This window comes from Chrysemys picta, chromosome 12, assembly GCF_011386835.1.
Source record: "Chrysemys picta bellii isolate R12L10 chromosome 12, ASM1138683v2, whole genome shotgun sequence".
In the NCBI taxonomy this organism is placed as follows: domain Eukaryota; kingdom Metazoa; phylum Chordata; order Testudines; family Emydidae; genus Chrysemys; species Chrysemys picta.
In genome coordinates, this window is record NC_088802.1 from 5,644,826 (window position 1) to 5,665,067 (window position 20,242).

At 50.9% G+C, this 20,242-nt stretch overlaps 1 long non-coding RNA gene across 1 annotated transcript in view; it reads right to left on the reverse strand.

Annotated features, from left to right (window-relative positions):
* Positions 1–20,242, reverse strand: part of LOC135974912 (uncharacterized) — a 52,738-nt gene that overhangs the window by 18,638 nt on the left and 13,858 nt on the right. The gene's annotated exons all lie outside the window — the stretch shown is intronic.

Here is a 20,242-nt window from a genome sequence, read left to right on the forward strand (position 1 = left end):
GGTGTTCCCATTTCACAGCTCTTTCAGCTTCCTGTGCTGCTGATGTATGCAAAGGGGCTCTATACATCCTAGGCCCAGATTTAGAGTAGAAGCTCTGCAGGCTTGTCTACACTGCATAGTTAACTCGGGCAAGTACTTGAATGTTTGCCCTAACTTGAATCCTGTCCACATACAAATCATGTCACTGAAATATGGAGGTGCTTTTTACTCGAGTAGCTTTGCTCAACCAGGGGTATAGGGTAGTGTTTGAGTGAACCCAACTGGCTACCTGGTAACATGACCACACTGCAGTGTGGATGGAGGTGTAGATTACTCAAGTGATGCTAGTTGTCCAATGTCTTCCCACAGTTTCTCTGGGCCATGTGAGCAGTCATTTTTTTTTATCCTGTCTGTTTCTCCCCTACTTCCAGATCAGAAGTCACTTGGCCCCTCTTATAGGGCTGTTCTTCTTTGAGTAATGTCTGTATGGGTGCTCCGCTTCAGGTGTGCATGTGCCCCGCCCCACATGCCTTTGGTTAGAGCCATTTGGTTGCAGTGACTGTTCCGGCTTCACATGCACTCTAGCTATCCTCGTGCCTCATACGGAGGGTATGTAGAAGAGTGTCGGACAAACTACGCTCAGTTCCTTCTCAATTGCCTGGCCTGAGACGGAGCGACTAGTGGTGCCTGCTTTGACCTAGCTTACCTTTTAATACATCAGCTTAGTTTAGTTTTGCATAGGTTAGTTTTTTCTAGTATAGTTGAGAGTTTTTATCAGGGGATTTGATCATCATCCTGCCACCTGCCCCCAACCTTCTGGAGATTCTCTCCCATTTTTTTATCTCATGGGAGCAGATTACTTCCAGTTCATGTTTATGCCTGTGCTACCCCCCTTCCACATCCCTTTTCAAGGACCCATTTCATGAACATTTGCTGGAGCAAGAAGTCCTGTCTCTCCTCTACACAGGAACTGTAGAACCAATAACCGCCCAGCACAGAGGGAGGGGATTCTATTCCAAATACTTTCTGGTTCCCAAAAAGAAGGGCAAATGGAGACCAATCCTAGCTCTCGGCATGTTGAACATTTTCATCAAGATTCAGAAGGTCAGGAGAGTGACACTCACAGCTATAATATCATCTCTAGATCGAGGGAATTGGTGCAGAGTTGTCAACCTAGAGGCTTCCATGCTTCATGGTTAGTCAGGAACACTTCCAATATCTATTGCTTCCCTTTGGACCCTCTACCACCCTCAGAATCTTCACAAAGGTTCTAGTGTTGGTAGTCGCTCGAACTATATCGAACGGGAGTAATCCTCTTCCCATACCTCAACAACTGGCTCCCCAAGGGCCACTCTTTCATCGAAGTCCAGTCTGCAGTAAAGAAAGTTGTCACTATTCAACAACCTAGGACTTCAGCTCAGCAGGACTTCTCACCTATTCAACTAATAGAATTCATAGGAGCCACTCTGGATGCCATAACATCCAGAGCCTAGTATCAGTGGGTAGCCGTGTTAGTCTGTATCTACAAAAACAACAAGGAGTCTGGTGGCATCTTAAAGACTAACAGATTTATTTAAATAAATAAATCTGTTAGTAAATAAAATGTATTTTATTTAATATAAATAAATCTGTTAGTCTTTAAGGTGCCACCAGACTCCTTGTTGTTTTTATCCAGAGCCTACTTACTGGTGGACAGATTTCTGATATTAACAAATCTGAGCGCCCAAGTCCAAATGAGTCCACAACGATCAGAACTTGCCTGCAGCTCCTAGGTCACATGGCAGCCTACATCTTTGCTACACTTCATGCTAGGTTGCATTTTTGCGGCTTTCAGGGATGGTTAAGAACTGTTGACACCCCCAACAAATGCAGTTTGAACAAACTAGTGTCTGTTCCTTATCAAGCACTGGTGTCACTCAGTTGTTGGAAAGACCCAGACAGAGTGTGGGACCACAGTACAAGATCCATCTCTCGTAGCGTGTGGAGCTCATCTTCAAACTCAACCAGTCCAGGCAAATGGACGACCCAGGAGTCTGTTCTTCATATCAACCACCTAGGAATCAGAGCAGTCAGATAGCCTGCAGACATTTCCTACCCATGATCAAGGGCCAATCCATCAGGTCATGACAGACAACAAGGTCACCATGTACTATGTATATCCATCAAGGAGGAGCAAGATCCCCCTCCCTTTGTGCAGAAGCTCTCAATTTAAAACTTTAGAACTGGTGTATGGCCAACCAAATCTCCATGTACTTATAAGGCCTTTGGAACGCAATAGCTGATAATTTGAGCAGATTTTTCTGCCTGGATCATGAGTGGGAGATTCACAACCTATTTCGCAAACAGACATTCCTCACCCAGGGGTTTCCAGAAATAGGCCTCTTCGCCACCACCAATAATAGAAAGCGAATGAAATTTTGTTCAGTTGGAGGCCTAGGCTGCCACTCTCTGGGAAACACTTCCTTCATCTCCTGGTCAAAAAATCTCCTTTACACCTATCTGCTGATGCCACTGCTTCTCACAGTCCTAAACAAAAACAAGCATGAGAGTGCCAAGGTCATCGTAATTGGACCAACTTGGCCGAGACAGATATGGTTCCCTTACCTGACTCAACTCTCCTCTCAACCTGCAACGCAACTATCAACTGTAGCTGACCTGCGAAATCAGGATTTGGGTCATATCCTCCACTTCAGCTTAAACACATTGCTGGGGGATAGCTTCCAGATGATTCTTGGGAGTAGAGGTCTCATCTGTTCTTGAGACATACAACAGGTATTGCTAAATAATAGGAAACCCTCAGTGAGGAAAACTTACCTGCAGAAATGGAAGAGATTCCACCATTGGTGCATCCAACAGCACTTATCCCTAGTTGATTCCCCATTTTTGGATATTTTGGATTACCTCCTAGATCTGAAGAAGTCAGACCTTTCTTTAAATTCCATCAAAGTTCACTTAAGGGCCAGCACAGCTTTCCATTCTGCAATAGAGGTGTTCTCAGTGCCCTCGGTGCCGAGCTTCTTTAGAGTGAGCACCTTCAATAAACCGGGCATGTCCGGCACTGTCCACCAAGGGACCTTTGCTGGCAAAGTTAAGGAGTCGAGCAGCAGGCACCATTCAGCCTCCTCCTCCTGCTCTATGGCACCGTCTACCCCAGCGAAGGGAATGGCACCGCAACCGATGCTGCAAATCATGGCGTCCCCTCCAGCACAGATGATAGTGGCACAGAGCATAGAACAACCTCATCAAGACACCACGGTGCTGAGAAAAGCCACACAGAAGCGATTGGCACCGAAAGGGCGGCACCGCAAACGGCAGCACCGATGTCTGCCAATTAAACCGCAACAACTCAGATTGCATCTGCACCGAGCTCTCCTGTACTCGGCACCATAGATTCGTCCATACCTATGGCACCAGACCAACCCCACTTTTCCATCACACCACCATTTTCAAGTGATGATGAAGAGGGAGCTGTCTTCTTTTCTGGCCGTTCTTCCCCAACAGCTACCAAATACAAAAGAAATTCAGACCCAAATAAATGTCTACTACCATGGCTGGCTAACCCATGTATATACCCACCCATGCCATTCCAGCTACAATGGGCACAATGGGACCCATGGGCAGCTTTTGAGGCGCAATTCCAACAGCCTACATCCGCGCACAGAAAAACCATAAAATCAGCACCGACTTCAGTACCCAAGCCCTCTGAAGCCACAGAGGAAGGGAAGAAGAAAGATAGAACACATCAGAACATGGTGAATCTCTAGAACACAACGCCTCATCCTTTCCAGATGAAGCAGTTATACCCACAACTATAACAGCACCTGACGACTTCAAACACTTCCAGGAGCTTTTCAGGCGAGTGGCACAGAGCCAGAACATCCTTCTAGAAGAAGTACAGGAGGCTCAACACCAACTCCTGAAAATACTCCATACATCAACTTCCTCCAAGATCATCATCCCCATCAATGATACCCTCCTGGATCCGGCAGTCACAGTGTGGCAAACACTGGCCTCCGTCCCACCAGCCAACAAGCACACGGATAGGAAATACCAAGTGCCAAATAAAGGGATGGAATTCCTATTTGCGCACCCACCACCAAACTCCTTAATGGTGGATGCAGTAAAACAAAGAAACAAACAATATAAATCTACTCCTCAAGACAAAGAATGGAAGAGACTGGATCTTCTAGGTTAAAAGTCACACTGCAATTCCGCACTGCAAATTACACGGCAAACTACAATCATGACAATTATAACAAATTCACAGAATTTACCCAGGATATACCTGAGGGGAAAAGAGAACAATTCTGAGCTATTGTGAATGAAGGCCAGCTTACCTCCAGGACAGCACTACAGGCTGCCCTCAACACGGCAGACACAGTAGCTCGCACGACGGCAACAGCCATTGTAATGCGCAGGGCATCATGGCTACATTCATCAGGAATCCCTAGAGAATTGCAACACAAAGTGGAAGACTCTTCAACAGAGACAAACTATTTCCGGCCAAAACCGACCAAGTCCTCTACTCCATGAAATACTCCAGGGCGACCCTCAGAACATTAGGGCTATACACAACCCCAAACAGGAGATATCAGCCATACAACAGAAACCGAGACGACACGTCTCCGCGACAGCAGAGATCATACAAAGCGAGGGGACAAAGAAATAGACCACAAAGACGCTGACAGAACCAACCCCAGAATTCAGTGTCTCAACCAACACCAGAGCAAACTGCAATTTTAAAGCATTGGTCAAGGGTCTGCACGACCTCTCTATAACACCAGCGTCAGCAGATAACCCCCAAATCTTTGGGCACCGACTCAGGCCATTTTACACCAACTGGGCCTTGATCACATCCAATCAGTGGGTTTTAGAACTAATTCTAATGGGCTATACCATCTCTTTTTTACATCTCTCCGACCTACTCACCCCCCTTCCCCGTCCCTCTTCAGGGACCTTTCTCACAAGCATCTATTGAGACAAGAGGTACATCATCTTCTGCAAATAGGCGTGGTGGAACTAGTCCCAACACAACACAGAGGGAAGGGATTTTATTCCCATTACTTTCTGACTCAAAAGAAAAATGGGGGCTGGAGACCCATCATAGCCCTAAGAAAACTCAACAAATTCATCTGTGCCCACAGATTCAAAATGGTCACCCTGAACTCGATCATCCCTGTGCTGGAAGAAGGGGACTGGTTCGCAGCCCTTGACCTACACGATGCATACTTTCACATTACAATCTACCCGGCTCACAGACGCTTTCTAAGGTTCACAGTAGAACAAGAACACTTCCAATACAGAGTGCTACCGTTCGGCCTATCAACATCACCGAGTGTGTTCACCAAAACACTGGAGGTAGTAGCAGCGCACTTACCCAGACAAGGGATACTCATATTCCCTTACTTATATGACTGCCTAATCAAGGGCGCCACAAAGACAGAAACAGAAAGAGGTGTTCAATTAACCATCTCCCTCTTCTAATCCTTGGGGCTACAAATCAATGATAAGAAATCCACCCTCACTCCAGTACAACAACTGGAATTCATAGGTGCTCGCCTGGACTCACTCACGGCCAGAGCATCCCTTCCAGAGCCCCGCTTTACAACGATGAGCTCCCTTATATCTGTGGTCTCGCACAGCCCATGGCTGCATGCACGCACCTGCTTACAACTACTGGGGCACAGGGCGGCCACCACATTTGTGGTCAAGCACACCAGGTTACACATGCGGTGCCTACAAAGATGGCTAAATACAGTCTACATACCATGAAGGCACAGCCTAAACAAGAGAATCACACACACCCCATAGAGGTGATTCAATCACTGCACTGGTGGACGAACCCATCAAACGTGTGCTCAGGCATACCTTTGCAACAAGAACCACCATCTGTTCAGATCATGACAGATGCCTCCCTGATCGGATGGGGGGCTCACCTGAACCAACATCCCACCCAAGGCAAATGATCCCCCGCAGAAACACATCTACACATAAACCTGCTAGAATTATGCATGGTCCTCAATGCATGCTGCCACTTCCTTCCTCTCATAAGAGACAGAACAATACAGATCCTTTTGGAGCCCTAATAGGATTTTAATTAAGTAGTATGGTATGTTTTCACATTTCCTTTTACCCCTTCTATAATATACACTGCACATGTTCTGGGGAAAATGCACATTCCTTCCATAGTTTAACTTCTATAACATTATCCATATCAGTTTTTACATATGGTGTAAATATTTCTTTCCTTTATACATTTGGGGCAGTTAAGTTCCAATAGAACCCCCCTTGTGTTCTTTTCGCAAATCTGACTAAATTGTCCAGTCAAATGATTTCAATCAGATAGTTTCTTTTTGCCTGGCTTATTTACAGACATTCCTTTGGAAAAGGGCCCATTTCTCCTTCAGAATGGCTGCAAAGAAACCAAGAATTCTCTTTCTAGAACACTTTTCCTTTTTAACATTTTCACAAAGTTTAACTGCTTAATTCCCTCCAGCCTCTGCAGAGTTAACTTTTCACCCTCTTTCCTTAAATCACTTGCTCATCTCCCAAAAGACACCTTAATCAACTCAGATTTCACCATTCCAAGTATTGTTTCAGGGATCTGATTTCCCCATGTCTGCACTTACTCCTTTTCTTACTTCTGCTTGTCTGGGCCTGATCCTGCTTTCCTTGCAGAACCGTCCCTTTCCCTGGGCACAGGCTTTGTTCCATTACCAATTTAGCAAGGAGAGTGGGCTCCTCAACTAGACCCCACCCCTCCTGGTTTCTTTCCTTAAGCATTTCTTTTAGAATTGTGAAATCATCACAATATCACTCACAAAAAATACTACACTGCCCAAACTCCTATATCCTTCAAAGTTTGGTTTAACAGAGCAAGACTTGTTTACAAATCTCTTGAACACGGTATCATCTTTGGATTGCTTCCTTTTAAATATTTCTTATACAGGTGCTACCACTCTTTGCCCACACTCCTATATCCTTCAGAGTTGGGTCTCACATAGAAAATACCACCTGAACATATTTCTTACTCCTGTTGCTCGAGCCAGTGCCGGAGCTTCCAACTTAACCCTCTCTAGGCCAGAGGGAGAGACACTAAGCCTCCCTCTGTATCACTCGGCCTACTACCACTGAGGGTTCATACACCAAATATAAAAATCCTTCCCAGGATCAGAGCGAGGAACGCCAAGTTCTCTTCTCAAGCTCAGCCTTGCTACGGCTGAGGATGTATGCACCTAGGATTTTTCGGCTTGGAGCGAGGATCTAAGTCCTCCTCCTATTACCCGACCTTACTACGACCGGGGGTATACCCACCTCCAATTATTTCCTCCCAGCAGTCCGGGGTGGAGAGAGGGATGCTAAACTTCTCCCCTTTTTCTCAGCCCTGCTACGACCAAGGGTGTGAATACCTTTTAATCATAAAGGGACAATAGGATCACATGGAGGCTGCTCCAGGGGACGATTGCAGGGCAGAGGAGATAATAGGGCAAGAGGCAGGCTGTACCCAGAGATACCCAGAGTGCAAGTACCTGATATGGGGAAACAATCGGACGATCTGAGTAGACTTGGGTCCAACATGCGCAGAATAATACGGAAAGTGCTAATTCAGATGGGAGAAGACAGAGAAAAATGGGACCGGGCACCCACCGCCGACATTGTAAAAGAGGTTCTTAGATTACAAGCCCAACAGCGAAAAGACGTATCCGGAGTAGTGGTTCCAAACACTCCTCCTCCTCCTCCTCCTCCTCCTCCTCCCCCTCCAATGGAGGAAAACCAGGAATACTTTAGGGAAGCCCGCTGGATGCAGAATCTCCACCTGATATAGGAGCTCAGCAGTGGAGATTCATAGGAAAACTGACCTGGGATCCAGGTGAAAGACCCCACATTTACGTTCAGCAGGGAAATCAAGCTCCTATCCTAGCTTTAAATTGACACTGGAGCTGCGGTCTCACTAATTAAAGTGACCCCTCAAAAAGGAATCAAGGGGCAGGCGGTGACCTTACAATCATTTCAAGGAAAGCCTAGTACCGGGCAAGAATGGATTCAAGTTCCATTTATGGTACAAGGCCTCCCCTTCTCAGTATCATGTTTCAATACATCAGGGGGCCTGATGCAAACAAAATACATGACCAATTAAGTAATTCTAGGAACGGATTGGCTGTTTAAAAATAACATTATAATTGATTTACCCCGAGACATTTTATGGAGATTAGAGAACCTCCCCCCATACTTGCCAACTGAAAATCATTGCAGTATTGTGGCCAGAGGGAGAAATAAAATTATCGCAGCTCTCACGGCTGAACAGAGGGAGGAATGGTATTTGAAATTCCCCACGGTCTGGGACAAGAAAAAAACAAATTGTGGGAAAATAAATGCCTGTGTTAAGATTGTAGGTGAATTAGTAGCACCCCAAAAACAATATAGATACCCCAGGGAAGCCAAAGAACAGCTGGTCCAAATCATTGAGGACCTCGAGGAACAGCGGGTTGTCAGAAACTAATTCTTCTTCGAGTGCTTGCTCATATCGATTCCAATTAGGTGTGCGCGCGCCGCGTGCACGATCGTCGGAGAATTTTCTACCCTAGCAACACCGGCGGGTCGGCTGTGGAGCCCCCTAGAGTGGCGCCTTCATGGCACTGAATATATACCCCAGCCGACCCGGCGCCCCCTCAGTTCCTTCTTACCGCCCCTGACGGTCGTTGGAACTGTGGAGCGCGGCGTAGCTGTTCTCCACTCTCCCTAGCTTATTCCGTTTATTGATAGTTATAGTTATAGTTCTAGTTGTATATAGTTAGATAGTTGTTTAATTCACTTTATTAATAGTTGTTGTATAGTTAAAGGGGATTAAGGGGGTTGTCTCCTCCTTTTTCCCCCGGCGCGTGGCCGGGCTCATGCCCAAGGCTCCCGGCTTCAAACAGTGCGCGTCCTGCGCTAAGCCTATGCCAACAAGTGACCTGCACGATTCGTGTCTGAAGTGCCTGGGGGAGTCCCATCAGACAGATAAGTGTAAGATCTGTAAGGCCTTCAGACTGAGAACCAAGAAGGAGCGGGACTTTCGGCTTCGGCAACTCCTTATGGAGGCGGCACTTAGCCCGGACGCTCCATCGGCGCGTCAAGCCCCAGCACCAAGCGCCTCGGTGCGCAGTGCCCCGGCGGCACCGACCATTCCGACTCCGCGAGTGGCGTCGGACAAGCCTCCACGGCACCGGACCCCGTCGGCACCGCACCCACAGCAAGTGCCTCGGCGCTGATCATCATCGCCGGGACATAAAAAGTCCCATAAGACGCAGGGGACTGCCGTACCAAAGACGCCGGCTCCCCCGGCGCCGGGGGTAGAGCCGCGTCCGCCTGTGGAGCACCAAAAGCAGGTGCCTCCGGCACCGTCGACTCCGGCTCCGAGGCCGTTGAGTCCGGTGCAGACAGGGTCACCACCGCGACCGGCGGTGATACAGTGCCTCCCGTCGACCCCAGAGACCTTCGCGACGGCGAGAGACTTGATCGCTCTCACGGAGCCGGCACCGCCCCAACCACCGGCACCGTCGGCGCCATTGACTCGTCCAGTCCAGTCCAGGGGGAAACCTGCCTTGATGCGCCCTCCATCGCAGGGACTGGAACCACGGCACCGTTCCAGGTCCCGAAGCAGGTCCCAACGCCGCTCGCAGTCCCGGCGCCGGATATCACCTCGGCACCGGTCGTACTCGCGGCTAAGATCATCGTCGCGGCACCGTTCTACGTCCCGGCACCGCTATGATCGTCGGCACCGGTCAACATCGAGACGTAGTTCTCGGCACCGTTACGATCGACGCTCAACGTCGAGGGGTCGCTCCCGGCACCGGGCCTACTCGAGGTCGCTGTCCAGGTCCAGGTCCGACTCCCGGCACCGGCGCGGTCATCGGCACCGATCGCGATCTCGGCACCGATCGCCGGCACCGCACAGAGATAGAACATCTCCAGACCGGCACCGTGCGGCACCGTATCCCACGGGGATCATCTCGGCGCAGTCGGCACCGCCATGGCCATCGAGATCGGTGTCTCGCTCCTCTGAGGACGCATCGAGATCGGCATACCCCCCTCAGGGGCAAGCCGAGGAACAAGATATGGGCCACTGGCAGGAGTTAGCAGAGGACCCTGCTCACGGCCCCTCTCACTGGTCTTTCTGGACCCTGTGGGCGTACCATCAAGCGCAAGGGGCTCCACTAACTTCAGCCTCTCGCTCGGGACACTCTGATAGAAGGGCCCCAGAGTCCACCATCTCTCGCCCTCCTCCAGGGGGCATGGAGGCTTCCGTGCCCGCACCACCTGACGTCCTGGACCCAAGGGCAGGTGATGCTCCGTCCAAGGAACAGGGAGACCAGGACCCTCCCTTGGATCCCTTACCACCTGAGGCATCTTCCTCTTCCTCTCCAGATGAGGCAGTAGCGGGCACGTCGTGCACAGGTCCACCCCCGATAGATCTTCGGGCTCATCAGGACCTCTTACGTAGGGTGGCCCGTAATATGGACCTACAGGCGGAGGAGATAGTGGAGGTGCAGGACCCCATTGTAAATATCCTCTCGGCGGATGCCCCATCAAGAGTGGCGTTGCCCCTGATCCTCACGATCCAGGCTAACGCCACTACGATATGGCAAACTCCTGCCTCTATTCCACCCACAGCCAGAGGGGTGGAGAGAAAGTACTTTGTCCCCTCAAAGGACTATGAGTACCTGTATACTCATCCACAGCCGTGTTCACTGGTGGTGTCATCGGTGAATGCAAGGGAGCGCCACGGTCAACAGGCCGCAGCGCCCAAATCGAAGGAGGCTAAGCGCCTCGATTTGTTTGGCCGTAAAGTTTATTCAGCCGGAGGGTTACAACTCAGAGCGGCTAACCAACAGGCGCTCCTGAGCCGTTATAGTTTTAACTCCTGGAACTCTATGGGGAAGTTCAAGGAGTTGATTCCCCAAGATTCCAGGGAAGAGTTCGGGGCCTTAGTCGAGGAAGGTAAGAAGGTGGCTCGGACTTCCTTACAGGCCTCATTAGATATAGCGGACTCGGCTGCGAGAACCCTGGCGTCAGGTATCGCTATGCGAAGGACCTCCTGGCTCCAAGTTTCGGGTTTGCCCCCTGAGTTGCAACAAACCCTGCAGGATTTGCCCTTTGAGGGACATGGGTTGTTCTCTGATAAGACGGACTCTCGCCTGCAGAGCCTCAAGGACTCCAGAACAATCATGCGCTCCCTGGGGATGCACGTTGCGGGTCCTCAGCGCAGGCCATTTAGGCCTCAGCCTCAGCGCTTCTACCCCCCCACACCTCGTCAGAGACAGGACTCTGCCCGGAGGCGGGGGCGAGGTGGTAGAAGAAGGTGGACCGGCCCTCAACCTGGTCAGAACCAAGGGCCACCAAGACCACCCGCAGGCCCCAGGCAGAACTTTTGAAGGTGCGGTCGAGGACGGCGCCCCAGTCATCCCCCAGGATCCAGCCCCCTCCTTTCGGGATCGCCTCTCCCACTTCCACCGTGCTTGGTCCCTTATAACTTCGGACCGTTGGGTCCTTCGCACGGTGGAGAGGGAATACGCTATCCAGTTTTCTTCATTCCCTCCCTCCCACCCCCCTTCCCCGTCCCTCTTCAGGGACCCTTCTCACGAGCAACTTCTTATACAGGAGGTTTCCACGCTCCTTGCTATGGGGGCCATAGAGGAGGTTCCAGTAGAGTTAAGGGGCAGGGGATTTTATTCCCGTTACTTCCTGATCCCCAAGTCCAAAGGGGGTCTGAGACCCATCTTGGACTTGCGCGGACTCAACAAATTTATAGTAAAGTTGAAGTTCCGCATGGTCTCTTTAGGAGCCATTATCCGTTCCCTCGATCCTGGAGACTGGTTCGCCGCCCTCGACATGAAAGACGCATACTTTCATATTGCAATTTACCCGCCTCACAGACGCTTCCTGCGATTCGTGGTAAGCAAGGTGCACTATCAATTTGCGGTCCTTCCCTTCGGCCTATCCTCGGCCCCAAGAGTGTTTACGAAATGTATGGCTGTCGTGGCAGCATACCTTCGTCGACAAGGGATACAGGTGTTTCCGTACCTAGACGACTGGCTGGTACACAGCCGCACCAAAGAGCAAGTTCGAGCTCACGTCCACATAATAGTGCACACATTCAACAAGTTGGGCATCCTACTCAACAAGGACAAATCCACTCTAGAACCTACCCAGAGGATAGAATTCATCGGCGCAGTCCTAGACTCCAGACGTGCACAAGCCATCCTACCAGACAACCGCTTTCGTACCATCACGAGCCTCATTCAAGGGCTCAGGGCCTTCCCAACTACCACGGTGAGGTCGTGCCTCACCCTGCTGGGTCACATGGCTTCCTGCACGTACGTAACCAGACATGCCAGACTTCGGCTTCGCCCACTCCAGACCTGGGTGTCATCGGTATACCGCCCACATCGGGACAGCCTGAACATGGTGGTCACGGTCCCGAACTCGGTCCTGACCTCCCTCACCTGGTGGCTAGATCGCAATGCGGTTTGCGAGGGGATGCCATTTCATGCACCACAACCCTCTCTGCACCTGGTCACGGACGCATCATCGCTGGGTTGGGGTGCCCATCTCAACGAACACCATACCCAGAGCCTGTGGACTGCACCCCAGCTCTCCCTACACATCAATGTTCGGGAATTGATGGCGGTGCGCTTGGCGTGCCAAGCATTTCTCAATCTCCTACGTGGCCGCTGTGTGTTAGTTCTCATCGACAACACCACGGCCATGTTTTACATCAACAGGCAAGGAGGAGCACGTTCGTCAGCTCTATGCCAAGAGGCGATTCGCCTATGGGACTTCTGCATCGCCCACTCAATCCATCTCACGGCATCGTTCCTCCCTGGAGTCCAGAACACGTTAGCGGACCGACTCAGCAGGTCTTTTCAGACGCACGAGTGGTCTATCCGTCCGGACATCATATATTCCGTTTTCCAGAAGTGGGGGTTTCCCCAGATAGACCTGTTTGCATCTCGAGACAACAGAAAGTGCCACGTGTTCTGCTCTCTGCGAGGTCGAGCTCCGGGCTCCCTCTCGGATGCGTTTCTCCTTCCCTGGAAAGACCACCTATCTTATGCCTTCCCTCCGTTTCCTCTGGTCCACAAAGTACTGCTCAAATTGCGCAGAGACCAGGCACAGGTAATTCTGGTCGCTCCAGCGTGGCCGAGACAACACTGGTACACCACACTGTTAGAACTCTCGGTTCAGACACCGATCCCGCTTCCATTATGTCCAGATCTCATCTCTCAGGACCACGGCCGGCTGCGTCACCCCGACCTGCAATCTCTTCACCTCACGGCGTGGTTGCTCCATGGTTCACCCAGGCAGAGCAACAATGCTCACTCTCGGTCCAACAGATTCTGTTGAGCAGTAGGAAGCCTTCAACACGAGCCACGTACTTGGCCAAGTGGAAGCGGTTCTCCTGTTGGTGCGAACAACGAGCCACGTCCCCGTTACAGGCACCTATTCCTCTCATATTGGAATATCTCCTCTCCCTAAAACAGCAGGGGTTGGCGATATCTTCGATTAGAGCTCACCTGGCCGCTATATCGGCCTTTCACCCAGGGGAACTCGCGTCCTCGGTATTCTCTAACCCGATGGTCGTTAGATTCCTCAAGGGCTTAGACCGGATGTACCCACAACAGCGTCAGCCCGTTCCGACGTGGGATCTCAACCTGGTTCTCTCCAAGCTCACAGGTCCTCCATTCGAGCCACTGGCCACCTGTTCACTTCTGTACCTATCCTGGAAGACAGCCTTCCTCGTAGCCATCACCTCAGCAAGGCGCGTTTCTGAACTCAGGGCGCTTACATCCGAGCCCCCCTACACAGTTTTCCATAAGGATAAAGTGCAGCTTCGTCCACATCCTGCCTTTCTCCCTAAGGTGGTTTCTCCATTTCACATCAATCAGGATATATTTCTCCCGGTCTTTCATCCTAAACCACATGCTACTCGTCAGGATCAACGTTTGCATTCTCTGGACGTACGCAGGGCCCTGGCTTTCTATATTGACCGCACAAGGCACTTTAGAAAGACGACGCAACTCTTCGTTGCAGTGGCCTATCCTCCTGGATTACGTCTTGCATCCGGACTTGCTATGACCTGGCAGGTGTCTCAACACCACACCTCACTGCTCACTCCACGAGGGCCCAAGCTTCCTCCACTGCTTTTCTGGCGCAAGTTCCAATCCAGGACATTTGTAGAGCGGCAGTTTGGTCATCAGTCCACACATTTACAGCTCACTATGCACTAGTGCAGCAGTCCAGGGACGATGCTGCTTTCGGATCAGCGGTTTTGCACACAGCAATGTCTCACTCCGACCCCACCACCTAAGTTGGGCTTGGGAGTCACCTAATTGGAATCGATATGAGCAAGCACTCGAAGAAGAAAAGACGGTTACTCACCGTTGTAACTGTTGTTCTTCGAGATGTGTTGCTCATATCCATTCCAAACCCGCCCCCCGTCCCCACTGTCGGAGTAGCCGGCAAGAAGGAACTGAGGGGGCGCCGGGTCGGCTGGGGTATATATTCAGCGCCATGAAGGCGCCACTCTAGGGGGCTCCACAGCCGACCCGCCGGTGTTGCTAGGGTAGAAAATTCTCCGACGATCGTGCACGCGGCGCGCGCACACCTAATTGGAATGGATATGAGCAACACATCTCGAAGAACAACAGTTACAACGGTGAGTAACCGTCTTTTCCATTTTCAATTCCCCTGTGTGGCCAGTCAGGAAAGCCGATGGGCAATCTTGGCGTTTAACCATTGATTACAGAAGAGTCAATCAATAAAGGGAGTGTGCCCATGGCCCCCATTGTGGCAGACATGACACAAGTCATACAAAAGGTTCAAGCCACCTCCAGGTATTTCTCAGTGATAGACTTGGCCAACTATTTCTTTGCAATACCCTTGCACCCGGATTCACAGGACCGGTTCGCTTTCACCATAAGGGACCAGCAATACCCGTTCCAACGCTTACCACAAGGATTCCAGCATTCTGCAGCCACCACACACCATCATGTGGTAAATATGCTTGACAAGATGCTGCCCTAAAAACTTTAAAACAGAAAGCCTTAACGGCTCCCGCCCTGCGTTTCTGTAACGAGTCTAAACCATTTGTCTTCCGGCTAGCAGCAAATGAAGTAGCAATGGCGACAACACTATTACAGGAAAATAAGGAGCAGAAATTAGTACCTGTGGCGTACGAATCCAAGAAACTACAGGGAGCAGAGCTGAATTTTGATGTGTGTGAGCGAGAATGCTTGGCAGCTGTATGGGCGGTCCAATCTTTCAAGCCACTCACCGGCAGTACCCCAAACACCATTCAAAGCACTCACACACCTCTGAAGTACATTCTGTCTGGGAAATTAATAGAAGGCAGGGTATCGAACACTCCAATGGCCCAGTGGACTCTGACCCTAGTAAACAGGGGAGTCACTGCGGAGACAGTATCCAAACCCAATATGCTGACCCAAGCCCTCATCGAAAGGGGGACCGGGCACAAATGTCCAAAAGTTACACTAAAACAGAGGAATACACAATCACAAGCACCCCCCCCTTAAGGAATTAGAAAGAGTAGGCCAGGAAAAGCACATTTGGTTTACCGATGGCAGCTCCATGGTGGTGCATGGCAAGAAATGAATCAAGTATGCAGCCATAAACCTAGAGGAGGAAGTAATTAAGGGATATCTAGATCACGGCTCTGCACAGCATGCCAAACTACACGCAGAATACCAGGTTTTAAAACAGCATGAAAAGGAAAACTGCTCCAAGACTGTGTACATCTATGCGGACAGCAATTCTTGGGTAAATGGGGTACAGTACTGGATGTTTGATTGGCAAAGGAATGATCTGAAGGCTGCCGATGGAAAGGACATAGCGTATGGAAATGAATGGAAATAGATTTATGCTTGGGTTACTGCCCACCCGAATCAGCTAAAAATTAGGCATGTAAAGGTACATGGGAAAGGCTCAGCAGCCGAAACCATATGGAATAACTGCCGATGCCATAGCCAGAGACTACAACGGAATAGCAGCGGTAACCCAAAGACAGGAATAAAAGGCACAGGAAACTGTTCACGTCCCCGGGAGAATCGAGAGACAAGAGCTGGTGAACATAGCACACCAGTTTATGCATGAAGGAGTAGACGGGACGCTGGGAAGGCTAAAGCAAGTAGCAAAATAAAAAAATAAAATAGAAATGATGTAGACACGTGGGTTAAAAATTGCATACAATGTGCCAGAAACAAGGCCTGACCCCCACACCAACCTCAGATGCTACACCAGCGGAGACTGGAGGAAAAGGGAGGAAAGGGGGAACACGGCCAAGAGCCAGACGCCCCAGTCCCTTGTGTGGTGCAGAATGGCGGAACACGGCCAAGAGCCGGATGCCCCAGTCCCTTGTGTGGTGCGGAATGGAGGAACACTGACGACAGCTGGACGCCCCAGTACCTTAGGGGGTGAGGAAAGGGGGAACATGGCCAAGAGCCGTACACCCCAGTCCCTTAGGGGGTGAGGAAAGGGGGAACTCGGCCAAGAGCCGGACACCCCAGTCCCTTTTGGGGTGAGGAAAGTGGGAACACGGCTGAGAGCCGGACGCCCCAGTCCCTTAGGGGGTGAAGAAAGGGGGAACACGGCCGAGAGCCAGACACCGCAGTCCCTTTTGGGGTGAGGAAAGGGGGAACAGGGCCAAGAGCCGGACACCCCAGTCCATTTTTGGGTGAGAAAAGGGGGAACACGGCCAACTGCCGGAAACCCCAGTCCCTTAGGGGGTGAAGAAAGGGGGAACATGGCTGAGAGCCGGACGCCCCAGTCCCCTTGGGGGTGACGAAAGGGGGAACACGGCCAAGAGCCGGACGCCCCAATCCCTTTTGGGGTGAGGAAAGGGGGAACACAGCCAAGAGCTGGATGACCGAGTCTCTTCGGGGGAGGGGAAACGGGGAACACAGCCGAGAGCCGGACACCCCAGTCCCTTAGGGGGAGGGAAAAGGGGGAACACGGCTGAGAGCCGAATGCCCCAGTGCCTTTTGGGGTGAGGAAAGGGGGAATACGGCCAAGAGACGGACACCCCAGTCCCTTAGGGGGTGAGGAAAGGGGGAACATGGGTGAGAGTCGGACACCCAAGTCCGTTTTCGGGTGAGGAAAGGGGGAACATGGCCGAGAACCGGACACCCCAGTCCCTTAGGGGGTGAGGAAAGGGGGAACACAGCCGAGGGCCGGACGCCCCAGTCACTTAGGGGGTGAGGAAAGGGGGAACACAGCCGAGGGCCGGACGCCCCAGTCCCTTTGGGGGACCATATTTGAGAGGGAGGTAGTGTAGGGAATTGATGGATTTGCCTAAAGCATTCATTTAAAGGAGGTGATACATATACAGATATGCAGATGAAGTTATTGCAGCACTTGCACAGTCTTCTGATTTAGAGACTTACAGCCTTAACAGATACGATTTTCCATTTGCTATGATGTTCTGACTCCCCCTCAGCAATGAGCACTGACTTCTCGCTCTCGCTCTCTCTCCCCACCCAGCGGATGTGACTCTGGATCCAGAAACAGCTCATCCTACAATAGCGGTATCTGAGGATGGGAGAAGTGCAAGAAAATCTCCACTCAGGCTGTGCCCGACAGTCCCAAGAGATTTGAGACTCTTTTAGCTGTGCTGGGCTCTGAGGGATTCGACTCAGGCTAGCATTGCTGGGAGACAGAGGTGGGGCTGGGGGAAGACTGGGCTGTGAGGATCGCCACAGAGTCTGTGCAAAAGAAGGGAACATCGGCCTTTCAGTCTCACCTTGGACTCTGGAGTGTGTGGATGAAGGAGAACAAGGCTCAGCCATCCTATTGGGCCCTGGCGGCTGCGATCCTGGCCCCAGAGGACACAATCCCAGCCACGATGGGGGATCCAGCTGTAATGCCGACTGAGATACTGGTACCCACATCCCAGAGCAAGACACCCATAAAGATCAGAGTTTGTCTGGAATATGAAAGGGGGATGGTGACATTTTACAGATCTGATATCATGGCTCCTCCCTTCACTTACTGTATCACCTTCACAGAGAAAATCTTCCCTTTCTTTTGGCTGTGGTCTGCAGGAGCATGGGTCAGATTGTGTCCCTTAGTTATAAAATAGTTATAGCATCTGTGACAGATAGGGGAATTTCCTGCAGTATCCTTGAAAAAAATCTTACTGATTTGCGTTTAAGTATCTTTGGAGTCCATTGTATTAAACCTCTCGTGGAGCAAGGTGGGATTTACAGCCTGGAAAACCCCACCATGGAAGACGCTAGTCTCTGCCTAAGAGAGGTGTCTGCTGAGGAGCCGGGATCCTACAGTGGGTGCCCTTGTTGGACCACAGAGGGGAAATACAGGAGCAATTGCTCTGAACTGTGAAAGCATCTGTATTTCAACTCCCCGTACCAAAGTGCATCAGCCTTGAACTGTCCCCAGTGACTGGGTATCTTGGGGGTAGGAATAGAGGAGTATAATCTAAGGAGGCTTTTTAATCCTTTGGAAATTTTCGAGCACACTTGGCAGCTGATTATTTTTAGAGAAGAGAAAGAAGGTGCTATTGTGGAAAATCTGAAAAGGTTTCCAGCATTGGAGAAAAATTGATCATTTTCAGCTATGTTAATGACAAGTCAAAGTAGAGGAAAGCGATGTCACATGGCTAAGCTCTACCCTGCTGAGCAGTCTGTGTTGCTGAGCTGACCATCTCTTTTGTGCACAATTTTGAACTGCAACATTTAACAAGATTAAGCTTATTAAATGTTGAAGTTCAAACTGGATACAAATAGAGCTGATGGTAAAACTGAAGAAAGAATTTCACAACATTCTGAAAGGTCCTTTCTGGCCTTCAGTGTGTCGTAGAATGGCTCCAGGCAGAGGTGCTAGGAACCCTGAGATGTACCCCCATAAACTCTAGCGCTGAACACTACTATGGTGCATGCTTGGCTCTGCAGTGTGGGTGCTAGCAGGCAGGCTTGTACAGCATGGGTACACTCTACAGTCTTCACATACCGAAAGAGGCTACAGGCATGTCTACATGCAGAGTTACAGCCGTTTAACTTAAGGCATGATTTTATCCTGACTTACTTAAACCAGGGCAAAAGAGTGTGTGGACGCTTATTTCAATTTAGCTTTAAAATTTTCTTAAGCTAAACTGAAATAAGTCTGATGCAAACCAAAATAAACTGCTGTGACATGGTCAGGCCAGATGGCTACAGGAGAGTGATCCTACTGGGATCCAGGAAGTGAGCAGGCGGAAGCCCCCTCCCCTCTCCCCTCCTCCCCCCCCCCCCCCCCCCCCCCCCCCCCCGCCTAAGGTGAGGATCCACAGGACCTGGAAGCCAAATGATTCCGGGGGACAACTAATTAAACAACAGGGACAGAAGTGAGGTCAAAGGGTCAAACGAAGGGAACCTGATGGGGACACCGAGCAGAAAACCCCCGACAGCTCCTCCTCCTCGAAGGCGTCAAAGGAGCCAGCGGACGCCGCCAGGAGAACTCTGCCCAGATGTGTGAACGGACAGAGGATCGGAAATAGGCCCCACAGTCACAGGAGACCCCATTGGCTACAGGAGAGTGATAGAAGGTAAATACATTAGCCCCAGATTAAGCCGGTCCCTTTTCTCTGAGTAAGATAATGGGCTGTTCCAGAACAATCAGGAAGTTTCTGGAACCAATTAAGGCAGGCAGCTCAGGATCTGCCCTCAGAGCCGCGTCCAGTAGTGGAGCGACCAAGGGTGCGAGTGCTGACGTTGGCACTGGTGACTCCGGCAGTGAGGGGAGAGCCGTTGAGTCCGGTGCATGTGGGCTCCCCGCCTCATAGCGTGGTCGAGCCCCAGTTGCCATAGACTCCGGATACATTTGCGGCTGCAAGGGATCTTATCGCAATGACGGAGTCGACATCCCCGCAGCAGACCGCGGCACCAGTTCCTGTTTGTGGGGAACCATCCCGGGGCAAGCCATCCCTGATCCAACCATCAACTCCACTGGGGGAACTGTGGCACTGGTCACATTCCCGGATCTGTTCCCGCTCTTGATGCTGCTCGCAGTCCCGACATCGCTCTCTCTCACAGTGCCGGTCATACTCGCAGCACCGATCCGGCTCATGGCGTCGATCCGACTCCCGGCACCCCTCCATACACCGGTCACCGACCAGGAGCAGATCTCGGTGCCGCTCTGGGAGACGGTCATCGTCACAGTCGAGGTCCAGATCTAGGCACCAGTCTAGGTCCCGGCAACGTTCCCCAGCTTT